This window comes from Cornus florida, unplaced genomic scaffold (assembly GCF_030987335.1).
Source record: "Cornus florida cultivar Cherokee Brave unplaced genomic scaffold, ASM3098733v1 CherokeeBrave_3.0.0_Hap2_Chr06, whole genome shotgun sequence".
NCBI lineage: Eukaryota > Viridiplantae > Streptophyta > Magnoliopsida > Cornales > Cornaceae > Cornus > Cornus florida.
Genome location: NW_026775576.1, coordinates 79,485,412 through 79,502,530, shown reverse-complemented (window position 1 = coordinate 79,502,530; position 17,119 = coordinate 79,485,412). Strand labels below are relative to the sequence as shown.

The following is a 17,119-nucleotide window of genomic DNA, read 5'->3' as shown; positions in this document are numbered from 1 at the left end:
TGCATTGAAGAGATATTCAAAAATTCCAAAATTTTCAAATTCATTCAAAGTTTGGAAATTTTCCAAAAATGATGCAATTTGAAAATTTTCAGAAATTCTTCCATTCCATGGGAATGACATGCAAAATTTTTTGTTTCCAAGTCGCCAACTTGCAAAATTCCTGGAATGGTGTTGCAAATGCATCAAAATGCATGAAAATGCATGCAATAGTGCTCACTGTCTCCCATGGAATGAGATTGCAAATGCAAATGCATGGAATTTCCATGCATGGACTCCATTTTGAACAGCTTCCATTTCCATGTTGCTCACATTCCATATTCCATTGCAACAAATTCAACTTCCATGGTGCTCACTATCTTGCATGTTTTCCCTTTCACTCCTTGCTTCAGTCCTCACAGCCGAGCTCACCCCTTAGCCTACTGAGCCATTTTCGAGCACTCTAAATTCTAGTTTGAGTGCTCGAATTTCATGCACCAACCCACCCAACTCACTGCTCTCAGTTCGAGCACTCACTGAGCCTATTTGGAGTGCTCGAACTCCACCTTCTTTCTCTCTCAATAGCTAACCCCAACATACCGAACCTACTGGCTCCATTTCGAGCACTCGAGCTCCCCCTAGCGAGTGCTCGAACACCTCATGCCAACGCCCCGAGTACTCGTTGCCTCACCCTCATCGCCTTCTCTACCTCTCGGCCACCCTTTCATCAACCCACAACCCATCCCCAAGACATGCATGCAAGCTCCATGCATGCATGCAACTTCAGCATCAAACCAAACCATGAAACCACCTACAATCACACATATCTCCCAACCCATGCAAAGCTCTCCTCTCGGCAACTCAAACCAACTCAACCTCACCTCCCTTCCTATGTAGCCCCTCATGCATGCTTATCATGAATGCAAACCCATCCCAACCTCCACCACCCTCTATCCTACTCAACTCACCATCCCAACCTAACTTCCATCCCCTTTAACCCCACCAACAAACAACCCTGCTTGCTCCCTCGGCATCTATCCCATCCACCCATCATGCCACCCGCGACATACCACCTCCCTCCCAACTCTCGGCTTCCCTCTCAACAAACCAACCAACCTCCCCATGCAACCTTCTCTCGGCATCTTGCCTGCCCCACCAAACCAAACCAAACTTCCTCATCCCTCCCCCCTCAACACCCTACTCTCCCTCTCGGCATCCTAAACACCAAACATCCAACTCACTGACCCAATTTCGAGTGCTCGAAATGAAGCTTCAAGCACTCGACCCAAACCCACTTCCTACCTCTTTTAAAAACCACCTCACCCCACACACTCGAGCCCCCTCCTCTTTTAAAACCAACTCACCCCAACCACAAACCAACCCCCACCCAACCACCTTCCCCCTCTCGGCTAGACCCAACCCACACCACCTTCTCTCTCTCCACACCAACTCAGCAACCCACCTCTCACTCTTACCAAACCACCACCACCCCATCACAGCACCCTCCTCCTCCCACCTTTCTCTCAACATTCTTAAGGTCAGTTTCTTCTCCCTACAATTTAATTTCTTCTTTTCATTGACAGTAATCATCATAAGGAGGATGGGATTGCATGTTGGAGATTTTGTTGATGCTTGTGTTGATGATTGTTGGTGATTGCTCTATGCTGGAGCTTGTTAATCTTTCAAAAAAATTTGGGTTTTGCTCCTCATCCAAGTCACTCTCACCTTCTCCTTTTTGTGGTGCACACCAGGTGTTCGCTGAAATTCCTCAACCAAGTCCACCTCTCTTAATGTCTCGTTCCGGTCCTTCTCACCCTCCTAGACCCTCTGCGGGTACCCCTGCTGTTCATCGTAAGCGACCACGTGACCCTTGGGATGGCAAACAACTCAACTACGAGCTCTCATTTCCTCTCACGGATGCCTTTGACATTCTACCCACTACTTCGTGGGCTGTAGCCGAATTGACTAACTGGCGTCTGTAGCACATTTGCGCGCCCCTTACCAGGGTTGCCTACCCCCGTGTAGTGCGCCTCTTCTACCAGAATCTCCAATACCCTGAAGAACCACCCATTTCTCTCACTACATCCATTGATGGCACCACTTATGCTTTCACTATGACTGACATCGTTCAGGTTTCTGGTTGCCCCATTGAGTGCCCCGATGACATTGTCAATCGTGAGAATCTCCCTTTATATGAGGAGCTGGATACATTAACTGTGAAGCAGGTTGTCGCTGCCATTGGCAATGTTGACGATCCTAATAGGCCCCGGTCTTTTATCCGCAAAACCAATCTTCCAGAATGCCTCTGGTTCATTGACACTGTTTTCAAGCACAATGTCTGCCCTTTAGTGCATAGCACCGAGCGTAGGGGCCTCCTTTTGCAAGCCTTATATGCCATGGACCAAGGCCAATGGTTCTCCATCCCGGAGCTCATTTGGACAACATTTATAAAGTTTTGGCATGACGCTCATAATGCACGGGTTCCGCGAGTTGAAAATCAGAAATTGCTTTTGCCATTTTTCATCACTCGGCTCCTAAAGCACAAGGGTTTCATTGTTCCTCCCCATGAACCAAAAGGCGAAAAGATTAAAATTTTTACCAAGCGCCGGTGGATCAATGTTCTTAGCCATTCTAGTACCCCTCAGCCTGCTGCCCCCCTGTTCATCCAAGCTCCACCTTGTAATACCCCTAAATTCAAAAGGATAATTCTGATATTTTTATTAATTATTTTATTGCATTTTTAAATTGTTTAAGTGTGTATTTTCATTAATTGGTGTATTATTTGATTTTATCTGAATTTATTTGAACAATTTGATATTGTTTAATTTAATTGTTATTAGTTGATTTTATTTGAATTAAATGTTTTATTTTTAGTTTTAATTTAATTGTTTTAATTGTTTATTTATTTAATTATGTTAATTGGTTTAATGTGTTTTAAATGCATTAATTGTAACTTAGGGTTTTAGGTTTTATCATAGCTGACATTGTTATAACCTAGGATTACCTATGGGCCGAGTGATATCTGTATGGACTTAGGGTTTCTGTAGAGTCTATATATACATTGTTTATACGTTGATTTAGGGTTACAAATAAAAAAAAACCATATTCACCATAATCACGTATACAGTGTGATAGAGGGAAAAAAACAGAGAGTTGTAGAGACTTTCAGAGAGAACCTTTGGGGATTGAAGGAAGATTTCAAGGAGAAGGTTGGGGATTGAATTAGGAGCAGCAGAGGGAGTTAAGACAACCATCGTTGCCGGAGTTGACAGAGGTCTGCAGTTCCATAGTCTGAAACTGAAGGCAAGTTCTGTTTCCACTCTATCTCTTTAATCTGTGTTTTGTACAGGCTTAGAAAGACTCTAAGGATTAAACCAAGATTAAAAACAGATTAATGATTAAATTTATCTTGTTTGCATGTTCAAACGGAAATAAATCTCGTGAATCAAACTGTGCAAATTTTTAAAGAACTATGAACTGATGCATGCTATGTCTTGGGTTCAAGCTTGGTTAATTGGGATTATTGATGCATGTTGGGGGGTTTCTCATATAATCTAGGATAGTGTATAAACACTGAAACAAGGTTTTAAAATACTAAATAGGTTTTGAACTTAGCCGGAGGCGAGGAAGACAACCAGAGAAGGAATTACGGCTCTTAAAGGAGGAGAGCCGGCTCACCAAAGGAGGGAGCCGGGTCTAGGGGGTGTGAGATCCAGCTCCACAAGGGATTGGAGTTGGCTCCATAAGGGTAGAGCCGGCTCCAATAAGGGAGGAGCCGGCTCCACCAAGAAGGGAGGTGGCTCCAATATTCTGGAGGCGGCTCCAGCTTCTTTTCTTGCTTCTGCGTGATTTTGGGTTGTTTCTGGACCTATGGGAAGATGACTGGGTTGTTCCAGTGGGTAAAATTGGGTTGTATAATATTTCCAGAGATGTAAAAATGGTTGGAAGTATTGTTAATGGTATTGTGTTGAACCTTGAAGCAACCTAAGGTTAAACGAAGAAACTGCATATGTGAAGTTGTCTTTGAAATCTTTGTAAACTGTTTACTGCTTTGAGCAACGTTTCGGGTTCTTTTGCATGTTTAAATTTATCAAGCATGTTCAACTATGTTATAAGCATATGTTTATCTATCTAGAAGATTAAGTATGCTTAAATGGAATTAATGGATGTTTTAAATTTATCAACTATTGCATCAGATATGGTTGTGCAGGAGGAGTGGTAGGTTTCAGTCTTACTTAATAAAATGGGACTGGAAAGGGATTTCTAAATCTTATGTAGGATGATTAATGTGTTGTACACATGTTAAACTGTTTATATGCAAATCTTGAAGTATGGTGGATTGGTATTTATTACTGTTCCGTCAACTATATTAACTGGAGGAACTACATGTACAGTCTTTTCATATATATATAAAGCACTGTAATGTGATATTTAAATGGTATATTGGATGCATAAATTGGTTGTAAATATGTTAAACTATATTTATGCTTCTTTTGGAAATTAGTTGATACATGTTTATGCTGTGTTAATAACTATGGAACTGGAGGATTGTATGCACCGGTATGGGACGGTGGCATACTAGGTATGGATTAGTACAAACACTAAGTCCTACCTAATTTGGATTAACGTATGGATTAACCATATGGGTTAAGTCCATCACCTACATGGGTCATATCAATTGAGAATTGAATGAACTACTATGGGTTCAGGATGGATTTGTTATACAATATATCAAACTGTTACAAAGTTGGATGGTATTTTGTATTAGGAGGAGTATGTATTATATATATGTATTTTATGGTACTATGGTATGAGCTTGAGTCTCAGGACCATACTTAGGGCGCGTATATTGCCTAGGATGGATAACTGGACAGAGGTGTTGTTCCCTGGTAGGTCTAGATACACATGACCACAGTATGTGCGATTTGCATGGTATCTCTATTCAGGCTGAGACAGACCTTTTTGGACTAGTGAGCGTCCTATAGTGTGTACTTATACATATATGGACTACTCTAGATATTGTTGAGTCTTTCTAGTATGTATCTGCGTATCGGATTCCTGTTTGGATTGTAGTAGATCAGGACTTGCATGTGGGCCTGACCCACCCTTATATTTTTCAGGTACTCGTCAGTTCCAGGGTTAGAGTTTGTTCGTGCAGAGCAGATACAGAATTCTATTCTACCGACAACGTAGGACTTCTTTCCAGATATTAGATATGGATTTTATCTTCAGTTTTACTTCCATGTATTTTGGGATTTTATTAGGGGTCCACTAGAGATGGATTCCCGAGTTGTAAACTTATGGAGTTTGGATTGTCAAGATTTAAATATTTATATTTGAGGATTTATTTTAGTTTCTTTTCGCTCATTATATTATTTCTTTAATCACTTTGTATTCCGTGTTCGTTTTTAAAATATTAATTGTTTAATATCTCTCGGATTTGGGCCTGGGCCTGATCAACCCGTGTCTCAGATCCGAGGGGTATCACACACCTCCTCCTCCTTCTGAGGATGCTTCCACAGCAGCAGCCGCTGCAAGGGTAGAGCCTCCGGTCGACTCTCAGCAGGACCAGGCTTTCATCCGGGCTAGCATTGCCGGTATTCATGAGTGGATGGATCGTTTTGAGAATTCTTTGTCCGCGTACACTCGGACTATGTGTGAGACTTCTTCACGTGCCGAAGAAGATCATCATCTTGCTGCTGAAGACCGCCGTGTCGCAGCTGAGGAACGTCGTTTGGCTCAGGCCGACCGGCGTAAGACTCAGTCTCTCCTCCATTCCATCCTCGCCCGTCTTCCCTCTGGACCATAGCTGCTGCGAGTGTTGGACCTTATCTTTTTGTTTCATATGTACATATTTCTCTTGTATCTATTGTTTTACTTTTGCACTGTAAGAATTTGCTATGTATAGGTTGTTCTAGTAGACATGATCTATGTACAGCTCTTTTGTAATCATGTAAACTTCCTTTTGAATGCAAATTCCCTCTTTTCTGTTAACTTTTTGTTCATTATTTTTTTTTTTCTTTTCTGTATATGTGCTTGTGCTATTAATGCCCTTTGTGGTTGTTTCTTTTTGTTCTTCGTCATACTATCCAGGTGGCGCAGTTCATTTCAAGTTTGGGGGTTTTGTTTCACCATGCCGTTTCCTCCCCCTGGGTATTTTTGTTCCTTTTTATTCTCTGTCATTTTTGTCATCAATTTTACTCCATATCCCACATTGAAGACACTGTGTATTTCAAGTTTGGGGGTGCAATATTGCATTTTTGGCATAGTTTTGGTATCACTATTTTGTAAAGCAATGATAGTATAGCTTGAAACTTGTCAGAGACAAAGCATATGTTTAATACCTTGTGTATAGAAGCAATTGAGAATTTTTGAAAATAAAGAAATTTGAATTTGAAGTAATCATGCAAAATATAATGTAGTCTGTATAAATGCCTCAATTAGATTCTTACTGGATTTACACTCTTATAAGCTTCACAATGCACAGATGCACATTGAAAACTTAACTGTGAGGCATGCAACTTGATTGACCTTGACCTTGGCCTAGTTAATCTGATTTGATGAACCTGATAGATGAATATCTTTGGCATGATATAAGTTGTCAAAAAAAAAAAAAAAAAAAAAAAAAAGTAAAAGAAAATGAAGATGAGAAAGAAAGAAAATAATGACCAGTTGAAGTTCGTAGCCTTTCCAACTCGAGCTATTAAGCCCTATGGAGTGTCTCTACACTTAACACCCTAAAGCCGTCTGGTTTGGGAGTTGTTAGCCTAACGCTTGCTACATGGGTTGGTTAGAAAGCTTAAAGGACTTAAACATTGCACGGTCATTCAAAAAAAAAAAATGTGTGTAATAAACATGGTTTGTTGGAATTCGTAGCCTTTCCAACTTGAGCTATTAAGCCCTAGGAGTGTCTTTACACTTAGCACCCTAAAACCGTCTGGTTTGGGAGTTGTTGGCCTAACGCTCGCTACATAGGTTGGTTAGAAAGCTTAAAGGATTTCAACACTGCACAACCATTTTATGTTTCACTTTTGAGTTATAATAAATTGTTAACAGGCAACAAAAGTTGTCTTGAAAATAAAATCATGCCTTAGGGACTTCATGCAAAGGGGAATTTATTGATTTGAAAACTTGTGCCTTGGAATTGGAAAAGAAAATAAAAGGCGCATGTTGAGAATTCAATTCACTTTCACTGGAGTTTGAGTTATTTCCATTTAAAAGATGACAATTGAGTTATTTATATGGACGATGATGTTGATGCATGCATGTTGAAATGGTTTTTGTCAATTTTTGTATCAATGCTTCATATATGCATGGTAGTTTTCCCAATGACCCCGTCTCTAGCTCTTTGTCTGTTTCAAGTTGTATTTGAGCTATGTATATATTTATTTTTGCCATGGTTGATATTTTTGTTATAGCATTCCAATGTTTTTCATTCCATTAAGTTTTTGCATTTTGGTTTTGCTAAGGGACTAGCAAAATGTAAGTTTGGGGGTGTGATAAACGCTGAATACTGTATATTCAAGCACCCTAAATTACATTAAGAAAGTCCATTAATTGATTATTTTATGTAGATTATCTCCATTTGCATGTTTTTGTACATTTTCAGGTTAAAGTGCAAAAAGGAAGCAAAAATGATGCCTTGTGGAATTTTGAACAAAAAGGGTGCCAATTCTGAAATTCTGGCAGTAGTAGAACCTGAATTTTGTCACCATTTTTGACCTAGTAAACTCAAGAACTGGACTTCCATCATAACATAAAATATTTAGAGCTCTGAATCAGCTTTCCAAATCTTCAAGTGGTTCATCATTCAGAGTTCGGAGCAGAGAGTTATGATCTTCTTACCAGAGGTGCGCAGAACTGCCTGGCAGCACTGAAGTGCTGCCTTTCTCCCCATTTTCGACCAACCACACTTGAGAATTGGGTCTTCATCAAAACATGAAGTTTTTAAATCTCTTAATCAACTCTCCAAATCTTGAAACAGATCGTCATTCAGAGTTCAGAGAACAAAGTTATAGCCTTTTTACCAAAGTAGGTCAGTGTTGTGCAAGAAGAGCATGTTGCACATTACACTAATTTCGAGTGCTCGAGGCCACCCTTCGAGTGCTTGAAAATTGACCAGAATGCAGCTCGGGACTCCTCATTTTCAGCCACTTGCTTCATTGGTTTCCTCAATTTGAATCTCCCTCTTTTTTGAAGTGATTGGGAATGTTTTTGGAGGAGAGAGAGGAGTTTGTTGAAGGATATTAGGCAACCAAAGGCCACACATATGGATCATTCATTCTTACAAGATTAGAGGAGAGAGAAGAGAGTAAGGAAGAGGGTGTTCTTGAGTGCTACAGTAGGAGCTCGAAAATGGAGATGGATCCTTCTTCTTCTTCTTCCATTTTTGTATCAATGGAGAGCTAAACCTCCATTTAGGGAGGTGATAAAGCTCCTCCCTTATAAGCATGTGCTAGTGTAGATTTTATTTTGGAGAGAACAATGTATAGTTTTTGGTTATTTTATGATCTAGAGCATCATATTTGTTGTAATGAACTTTAATGTCTATACATGATTATTTTGAGTTATTCCTCTTGTCTTAGATGATTGCTTCTCTTAATCATAATGCTTACACTTTCATAGTGACAATGGAAGTTAGATCATGAAATGGTTTTATTGACATGAAGTTGGAGAACTTAGATAGTCCATTGCTTAGGATCCCCCTTTGATGGTCTATGCTTAATTCCTAATTTTATATGCTTTCATCATTCCATTAAGGACTTGATAATCTTGGGCTTAGGGAGCATGTGAAGGCTACACCCTAGTTTAGGTGGCTTGAGTATGTGAACCTTTGATGGATTATTCTTGTTGTTGATTTAATGAACTTCTTGAAAATACTATAGCAACCAAGTGTTACCATGTATCATGACCATCATTTGTGTTGTTTTTCCCCAATTTAATTTTAATCTAGCATGTGTATAGGGTTGGAGTGAATTCATCTCCCTAGTCTTTTCTACTTGTATCTCACTTCTTCAATTTTATTGCAATCTATTGTTTTATGCATTTTAATTTCTTAGTTTAGTGACAAACACACAAACCCTTTATAAACCCCTCATCACTCTAAAATGACTTTAGATACTTAGGTTGCCTTAAGACTAGCGCAGTCCCAATGGTTCGACTTACCCGTCCAATAGCCCTATTTTACAATGATTCGTGCTATTGCGAAGAGGGTTGATTTATAATTGATTTCGACCATCGATCACGTATTGCCAATTCATAGCGAGTATGCATTGACTACCAAAAATTGAATGCCACCACTAGGAAATATCACTTTCCTCTGCCATTTATTGATCAAATCCTAGAGAGATTGGCCGTGCAACAATACTATTGTGTTCTTGATGGCTATTCAGGTTACAATCAAGTAGCCCTTGACCCCTTAGACCAAGAGAAAACCACCTTTACTTGTCCTTTCGACACATTTGCTTATAGACGGATGCCATTTAGTTTGTGCAATGCCCCTGCCTTATTTCAAAGGTGTCTGATGTTAATTTTCTTGGACATGGTGGAAGAGTATCTAGAGGTCTTTATGGACGATTTTTCTGTCTTTAGGTCTTCATTTGATGCATGCCTCAAAAATCTAAATTTGGTACTTAAAAGATGTCGTGAAACAAACCTCTTTCTTTGTTAGGAAAAGAGCCATTTCATGGTTCAAGAAGATATTGTTTTGGGTCACGTCATCTCAAAAAGGGGAATTGAGGTGGTTAAAGCGAAAGTTGAGCTCATTTCTGAATTACCTCCACCTTTTACGGTGAGAAAAGTTCGCTGCCGGCTTCTATCGCCGTTTCATCAAAGATTTTAGCAAAATTACTAGACCCTTGTGCAATCTTCTCGCCAAGGAAACTCATTTTGTCTTTGATCAAGCATGCCTTGATACTTTCCATAAATTGCGTGACTTATTATCATCTGCTCCTATTATGTAACCTCTCAATTAGTCATTACCATTTGAAATCATGTGTGATGCTTCTGATTATGCTATGGGAATAGTTTTGGGGAAAAGGGTAGGAAAACTTCCATACGCTGTATATTATGCAAGCAGGACCCTCTCAGGAACTCAATTGAATTACTCCACTACCGAGAAAGAATTACTTGTAGTAGTATATGCTCTTGACAAATTTTGGTCCTACCTTTTAGGATCAAAAGTCATTGTTTATTCTGATCATGCTGCTTTTGAGACACCTTTTGACTAAGAATGAAACAAAGCCTCATTTAATAAGGTGGATTTTGCTTCTTCAAGAATTCGATTTTGAAATCAAAAATAAGAAAGGCACCGAAAATGTGGTTGCCGATCATCTTTTAAGATTAGTGGTAGAATCTTCCTCAAGTCCACCCATTCATGATTCATTTCCAGATGAACAACTATTCCAAGTTTCTAATGGACAAATGCCTTAGTTTGCTGACATTATGAATTTTCTGGCAATTGACAAACTTCTGACCAATTAGTCAAAGCAAGCGAAGAAGCGTTTCTTTGCTAACATCCGGAATTACTATTAGGAAGATCCTATTTTGTTTCGTTATTGTCCGGATCAAATTGTGAGGAGGTGCATTCCCGAGAGTGAAATTCCAAGTGTGCTTGTATTTTGTCATACTCTTACATGCGGTGGGCATTTTAGTGCAAAGAAGACCGCCTTAAAGGTGCTTCAAAGTGGGTTATTTTGGACCACCATTCATAGAGATGCCTACAATTTTTACAAAGAGTGTGAAAGATGTCAAAAAATGGGGTCAATGACTATTAATATTAATGAATAGATATATATGTCGATCCATATCAATTAATTTGTAGAAACCAGATACTATGCCCTTGACCAATATTCTTGTTGTTGAAATCTTTGACATTTGGGTCATTGATTTCAATGGTCATTTCCCTATGTCTTATGGATATCAATACATTTTGCTTGCCATTGACTATATTTCTAAGTGGGTGGAGGCTTGTGCTACCAAAACTAATGACCGCTCCGTGGTTGTGCAATTCATTAATTTTAACATCTTCACTCGTTTTGGTATGCCAAGAGCTATAATTTGTGATGGAGGAAAGTATTTTTGCCATCAATTCTTAAAACAATTATTCCTTAAGTACTCCGTCACTCATAAAGTCACCACTCCCTACCATCCTCAAACAAGTGGGTAAGTAGAAGTTTCAAACCGGGAAATCAAACATATTTTTGAGAAAATGGTTAATACAACCCGGAATGATTGGTCACGTAAGTTGAATGATACTTTATGGGCTTACCGGACGGCATATAGGACTCCCATTGGCATGTCTCCTTATAGACTTATTTATGGAAAGCTTTATCATCTTCCGGTTAAGCTAGAACACAAAGCTATATGGGCAATTAAAAAGCTCAATCTTGACCTTGACAAAGCCGGAGAGAACCAATTACTCCAATTGAATGAGTTAGAAGAGTTAAGGCACAATCCTTATGATAATGCCAAACTCTATAAAGAAAGGACCAAAGCTTTTCATGACAAACACATTATGAAGAAATCTCTCAAGCCGGGTCAAAAAGCTTGGTTTTTCAACTCTAGGTTAAAACTCTTTCTCGGGAAGTTATGACCCAAATGGGAAGGTCCATATGAGATCATCTCCGTTGTACCGCATGGAGCGGTTAAAATTCAAAGTTTAAAAAATGTCAACACATTCAAGGTGAATGGGCAAAGGTTGAAACCCTATATTGAGGGACAAGTTTTTCAAAGACATATGGAAGCTGCCCTTTTGGTAGATCTAGTCTATGAAGAGATATAGTGATGCATTCATTGGTTTCAAGAGAAAGCTCAATTTTTTGCATATTCTTGTATATTCGATCGATCTCAAATGAGGTTCAATTGATTGAACACTCATCCCTGCATCCAATCATTGCTCTGTTCCATCGATCTGAAATTTCCTGCATAAATTAGCTCTCCATGTATTGATCGAATTTCATCCTAAATCGATCTGAGTCATTCAAGATCGATCAAACTTTCTCTTTGATCGATCAAACTTTCTCTTTGATCGATCTCAGTTCCATACTTAGAAATTTTTTGAATCCTTGCATATTTCACCTTTTTATGCATCATGCGAACTTCTCTGGAGGATTTTGTCATTTCGATCGATCGATCTGAAGCTTTCTAAAATATATATATATATATATATATATATATATATATATATATATATTTTCAAATCTTTTAAAGCAGCATTCCGTTTAGCTAGAGACGTTAAACTTAGTAATCATGGTTCATATTTTCTTACATATTATTTAATCTTGTTTATTCAAAAAAAAAAATTATAATATTTCACCATTGTGCCCTTATATGTAGTCATGTTACTTTCATATTTTCTATTGGCTTGATCTAATATTTCTCTTTCATCTTGTGTTATATTGCTTTAGAATGCATGATTTGATTATTCTTATCCCATTTGATATTTAATGTGAGTTTGCTAGTGTGGTTATTCAAGTAGGTTATTGATTCTAAGTTTGGGGGAGACGTCTTTCGACTTGGATCATTGCCGAGCTTCATGTCTTTGCCACCATGGTATACTCTTTCCATCTTTTCCATTGATCTTATTGCACATTGAGGACAATGTGTGGTTTAAGTTTAGGGGTAAGGTGACTTTGTTGCATTCTACTTAAGTTTGAGACTTAATTGTATAATTGAGATTTGGGATCCATTTTAGCGATGATTTTGATCTTTTGAGGACTATATTGCTTAAAATTTAAAAATTGTTTGACTTGAGAGTCCAATACTCCTTGTATGCCTTGTGGATGCCATTTAGGAGTAAATTTTTTGAAAGATTGATATCATGTTTGTACTTGTGGTCCACATCATCCTGATTTTGTGATTGTTTTGAGATTCATTCCAGGATTCTACGCTAGCATAGGCGCACACTAGCATTCATTTGTGGGGTACATGCTTTGTTAATTATTGAATTGGTTATATCCCAATTGGGCTAGTAATGCATTGAAAGCTTTCATTTTGATAAAGGTGGATAACAAACCATTTTCATTGAGTAGCCGGGATTCTAGCCTCATCAAGCACTGAATTTCTCCCGCTGAAAGGTGGAGGGCCCAAACTCTAGGTTAATAATTGAATGCTACTTGAAAAAATAAAAAAATAATAAATCATCCATGCTTGTTGAAACAACCACACACACTCACTCTTGTTGCAGCATATGCCTTCCCCTCATTAATTATGAATTGAGTGTAGAGAAAAGTGATGCTTAGTGGTGATCTAAGTTCTAAGACCTCTCTCTCTTGTTTTCTCTATCCTTTGATTACTTGCTTGATATTGATCTTATTTAGTTTTAATTGTAGTTTAATCAACCAAACAACCTACCTCTGATCACTCGACCTACTAACCCTAAGCCTTGCACTACTAGTGCACCCTAAATCCCTTGGGACGATCCATACCCACCCTTGCAATATTTTTAGTTAGAGGTAGTAGTGGCATTTATAAATTTAAAACTTGGTCACATTGCGCATTCACTATCTTTTGAACATTTTTAGACGTTGGTGCGACGGCACACCATAATCCACAAAAATGAATTATATATATATATATATATATATATATATATATATATATATATAATAAACGAAAGTAAATGTAACTGAAATCAAACTTATAGTAATAAAACAAAGAATGACTGAAAGTAATTTACAAATTACTGATAGTAGTCTGACAAATACATCATACTGGTATAGAATTACACTCAGAAAAGATAAATAAAACTGAACTGAAGAATATAATTTGAAACTAAAAAAATGTAGTGAAGCATGAAATCACTTGTATGGAGCCTAAAATGCAATGGGACTGAGCACTACTTTTATAACCGGCCTTATGTATTGTTGGAGGATGCTTCAGTGCGAATCTTGGCTTTTTGAAAAGTGACTTTTGCTTTTGACAGCTTTTACTGTAGATGAATAGTAACTTTCACTATGGATGAATAGTATCTTGTCGGGGGTACTGTAGAAATAGTGATTCTGCCGACAGTTACTGTAGAAATAGTAACTTTAACTGGTTACGTAGCATTCTTGATTTTTACTGTAGTAAATAGTAATTTTGATCAAATAGTGACTTTTCTTCCATATCAATTTTCAATTGTATGGATCTTGGTATGGATCCTGACTATCTTAGAATACAGAGTCGTCATACAAGTTGACTACTAGGTGACTTGCTTCAGCAGTAGAGGAAGCATCATTTGCTTCTTCTTCATCTTTAGACAGCACTTGGATGCGATCAGTTAGTGAGGCTACCATTTTCTTGAGTTCTTCTATTTCTGACTTTGGAGCATGTTTCCGGGACTTGGTAGAAATAGTAGAACCAGTAGGGGAAGTCTGTTTCTGTTGAATGACTTGCTTTATTGGAGGAGTGACTTGTGTTTGGGAAGTAACTTGTGTGGAGGATTGTTTGGGACAATCATCGTTGACATATCCAATAATTCTGTCGAATTTAAAAGTATCCCACCATTTAACATAGTGGTGATGGATGACTATGTTGTCTTGGGTATCATATTGCCATTTAAATATCCATCGGACTTTGTATTTACAGCAAAATAATAAGAATACTGGAAATTGGGAACTATGTTTGCTAACTTTATGAACAGTGTGAAAGTATTTGACTTGATCTGTAAGGGAGTGGGGGAGGATTTCTGGAATAGCACCATGAAGAGTCCACCATCACAGAAACCAGGTAGGGATTTGACTTTTGAAATGACTTTCAAAGTTGATAAACTATGAATAAGTAAATGACTCATTTTGGTATAAGAGAATGGATGACTAGGCGGTCATATAATCACAATACGTAAACTGTATATTATGATCAGGTAATGGTTGGGGTAAGTAGGGGTGACTGCCTTATTCATTCATGGAGATTATCCGCCGGATGTACAGGGAATGGTAAATAACTTTGGAAGAATCATTCTTATCATAAGTTGTCTTAACTGTGATAGATTCAATATGGTATAGGATATCTCTGTAAAACCTTAGGGTTTTGGAAGGATTGCCTGGGCCATAATGAAGGTTACTTGGAAAATAGGAGCGGGCCAATTCAAGTAGGTCTTTAATGTGACTAAGGTGTGGCTCAATGAAAAATAAGGAAGTATGGGGTTTTTCAATATATGGACTTAGTGGTTTTTTAGTAGTGAATGGGTGGATCTAGGATTGGGTTTGAACTTGGGGTTAGACTTGGAAAGGATCTGGTGTTGGATTAACCAGGGCTGACTTAAAAGTTGATGAAGAAGCAAGAGGTTGGAATCTGTTGGTTACTGCTAATGCAGAAGAAGATTGTGACTGGGATTTGGTAACTGGAGCTTTGCCTGAGCAAATATCAAAAGGTTTAACTAGTTAAGGCCTCAGGGGAGGCTGCCGGTCTACCATCAGATTTTTGCAAGAATTCCTCTGTAAGAAAATCTGGAATGGAATTGTTACTTCTTTTTATATATTCTATATCAAAATCAAAGATACTTAGTATAGCTTGCCACCGGGCAAAAAATTATCTAGAAGCAATATTTTCAACATCTTTTTCTAAAACATATTTCGCACTTTGACAATCAACACGGACTAAAAAATTTTGATTTAAAATATCATCTTGAAATTTACTAATACACAAAACAATAGATAAAATTTCTTTTTTTATAGTACTATAATTACTCTATGTTTTTGTCCAAACACCAGAATGGAATTGAACTAATTGTTCAGGTGCATTTGGACTGACTCGTTGTTTGAGGATGCCAGCATCAGAGGCATCAGTTTCAATGATTTTAAAAGAATTAGTAGTGGGAATGCTAAGACAAGGTAATGTCTTAACATACTGTTTGATAGATTTGACTATGCTAGTATGAACAGAAGTCCATGAAGCAGGATTACTTTGAAGGCACTCAAATAGTGGTTTACATTACTTGCAAAGATCTTTGTAAAAATCAGCAATGTAATTGAGAGATCCTAAGAACCTCTGGAATTGTGACTTATCAAGGATTTCATTTGGAAATTTATCAGCAAATTGGATTGAACGATCAATAGGACAAATTTGTCCTTGGTGAATATGATAACCAATAAAATGGATTTTTGTTTGAAATAACTTGATTTTAGAAGCAGAGACTACAAGACCTTTTTTCTGGATAACAGCAAGAAATGTTTTTAAATGTTTCCAATGCTCATCAGTTGACTTTGAAAATAGGAGGATATCATCAATATAGAAAATAGAGAAATGACTGTAAGGATTGAAGATGTCATTCATAATATTATGGAATTCACTGGGGGCATTTTTAATCCAAAAGGCATAATTTTCCACTCATAATAACCAAAGGGGCTGGTGAAGGCAGTTTTATACCTATCCTTTTTTCTTAAACGGATTTTCCAAAATCCTTATTTCATATCAAATTTGAAAAAGATGACTGCTTGACTAAGGCGGCTAATAAGATCTTTCTTATTAGGGATAGGATACCTAATCCATTCTAAAACCTTATTGAGTGGTTTGTAGTTTATGACTAAACGAGGAACTTCTTTTTCTATTTCAGAGTTTTTCTGAACATAGAAAGCTGGGCAGGACCAGGGTGACTTACTTTTTCTAATAATCTTTTTATGTAAAAGATCATTAATTTTTTTTTTTACAAAATTCCATGACTTCAAGACTCATCTGAATTGGTCTTGCTTTAGTAGGAATGTGTCTTCTCCTAAAGCCTTTGATGTAAGGTAACTTAACTGAATGTCTTTTTCTATGCCAGAAGGCAGTTGGTAGATTAGAACAAACCTGATTTTTTATTTGTTGTTCGCAATCTTGAATTTTTTGTTAGACCACTGGATTAACTAACTGATCATCAATGCGTTTATAATTGACTTCTTTTTTTAAGAAATTCAATTGTTGAGTCTTGCTCTGCAATAAATTTATTGACTTTGTTACTGAAGAATCAATGACTGATTTAAATTCTTTTCGAGAAGGAGGACTTAGGAATTTAAATTGAACCACTTGACCGAAGGGTCGAGTGACTAGTCCTTCATTGTTAGTAGTAAATGGATAAAGGAGGTAGATAAATGGAACTCCTACGATTAACTTATCAGTCTTATTTTTTACTAAGACAAAGGATGTCTTAAAACATACGTTGTTTTGGCAAATATGAGCTTTAGAT

The 17,119-nt window shown here is 37.7% G+C and overlaps 1 pseudogene; it reads left to right on the top strand.

The window, feature by feature from the left end:
* LOC132314411 (uncharacterized) overlaps positions 1-17,119 on the top strand; it is a 48,029-nt pseudogene that overhangs the window by 21,325 nt on the left and 9,585 nt on the right.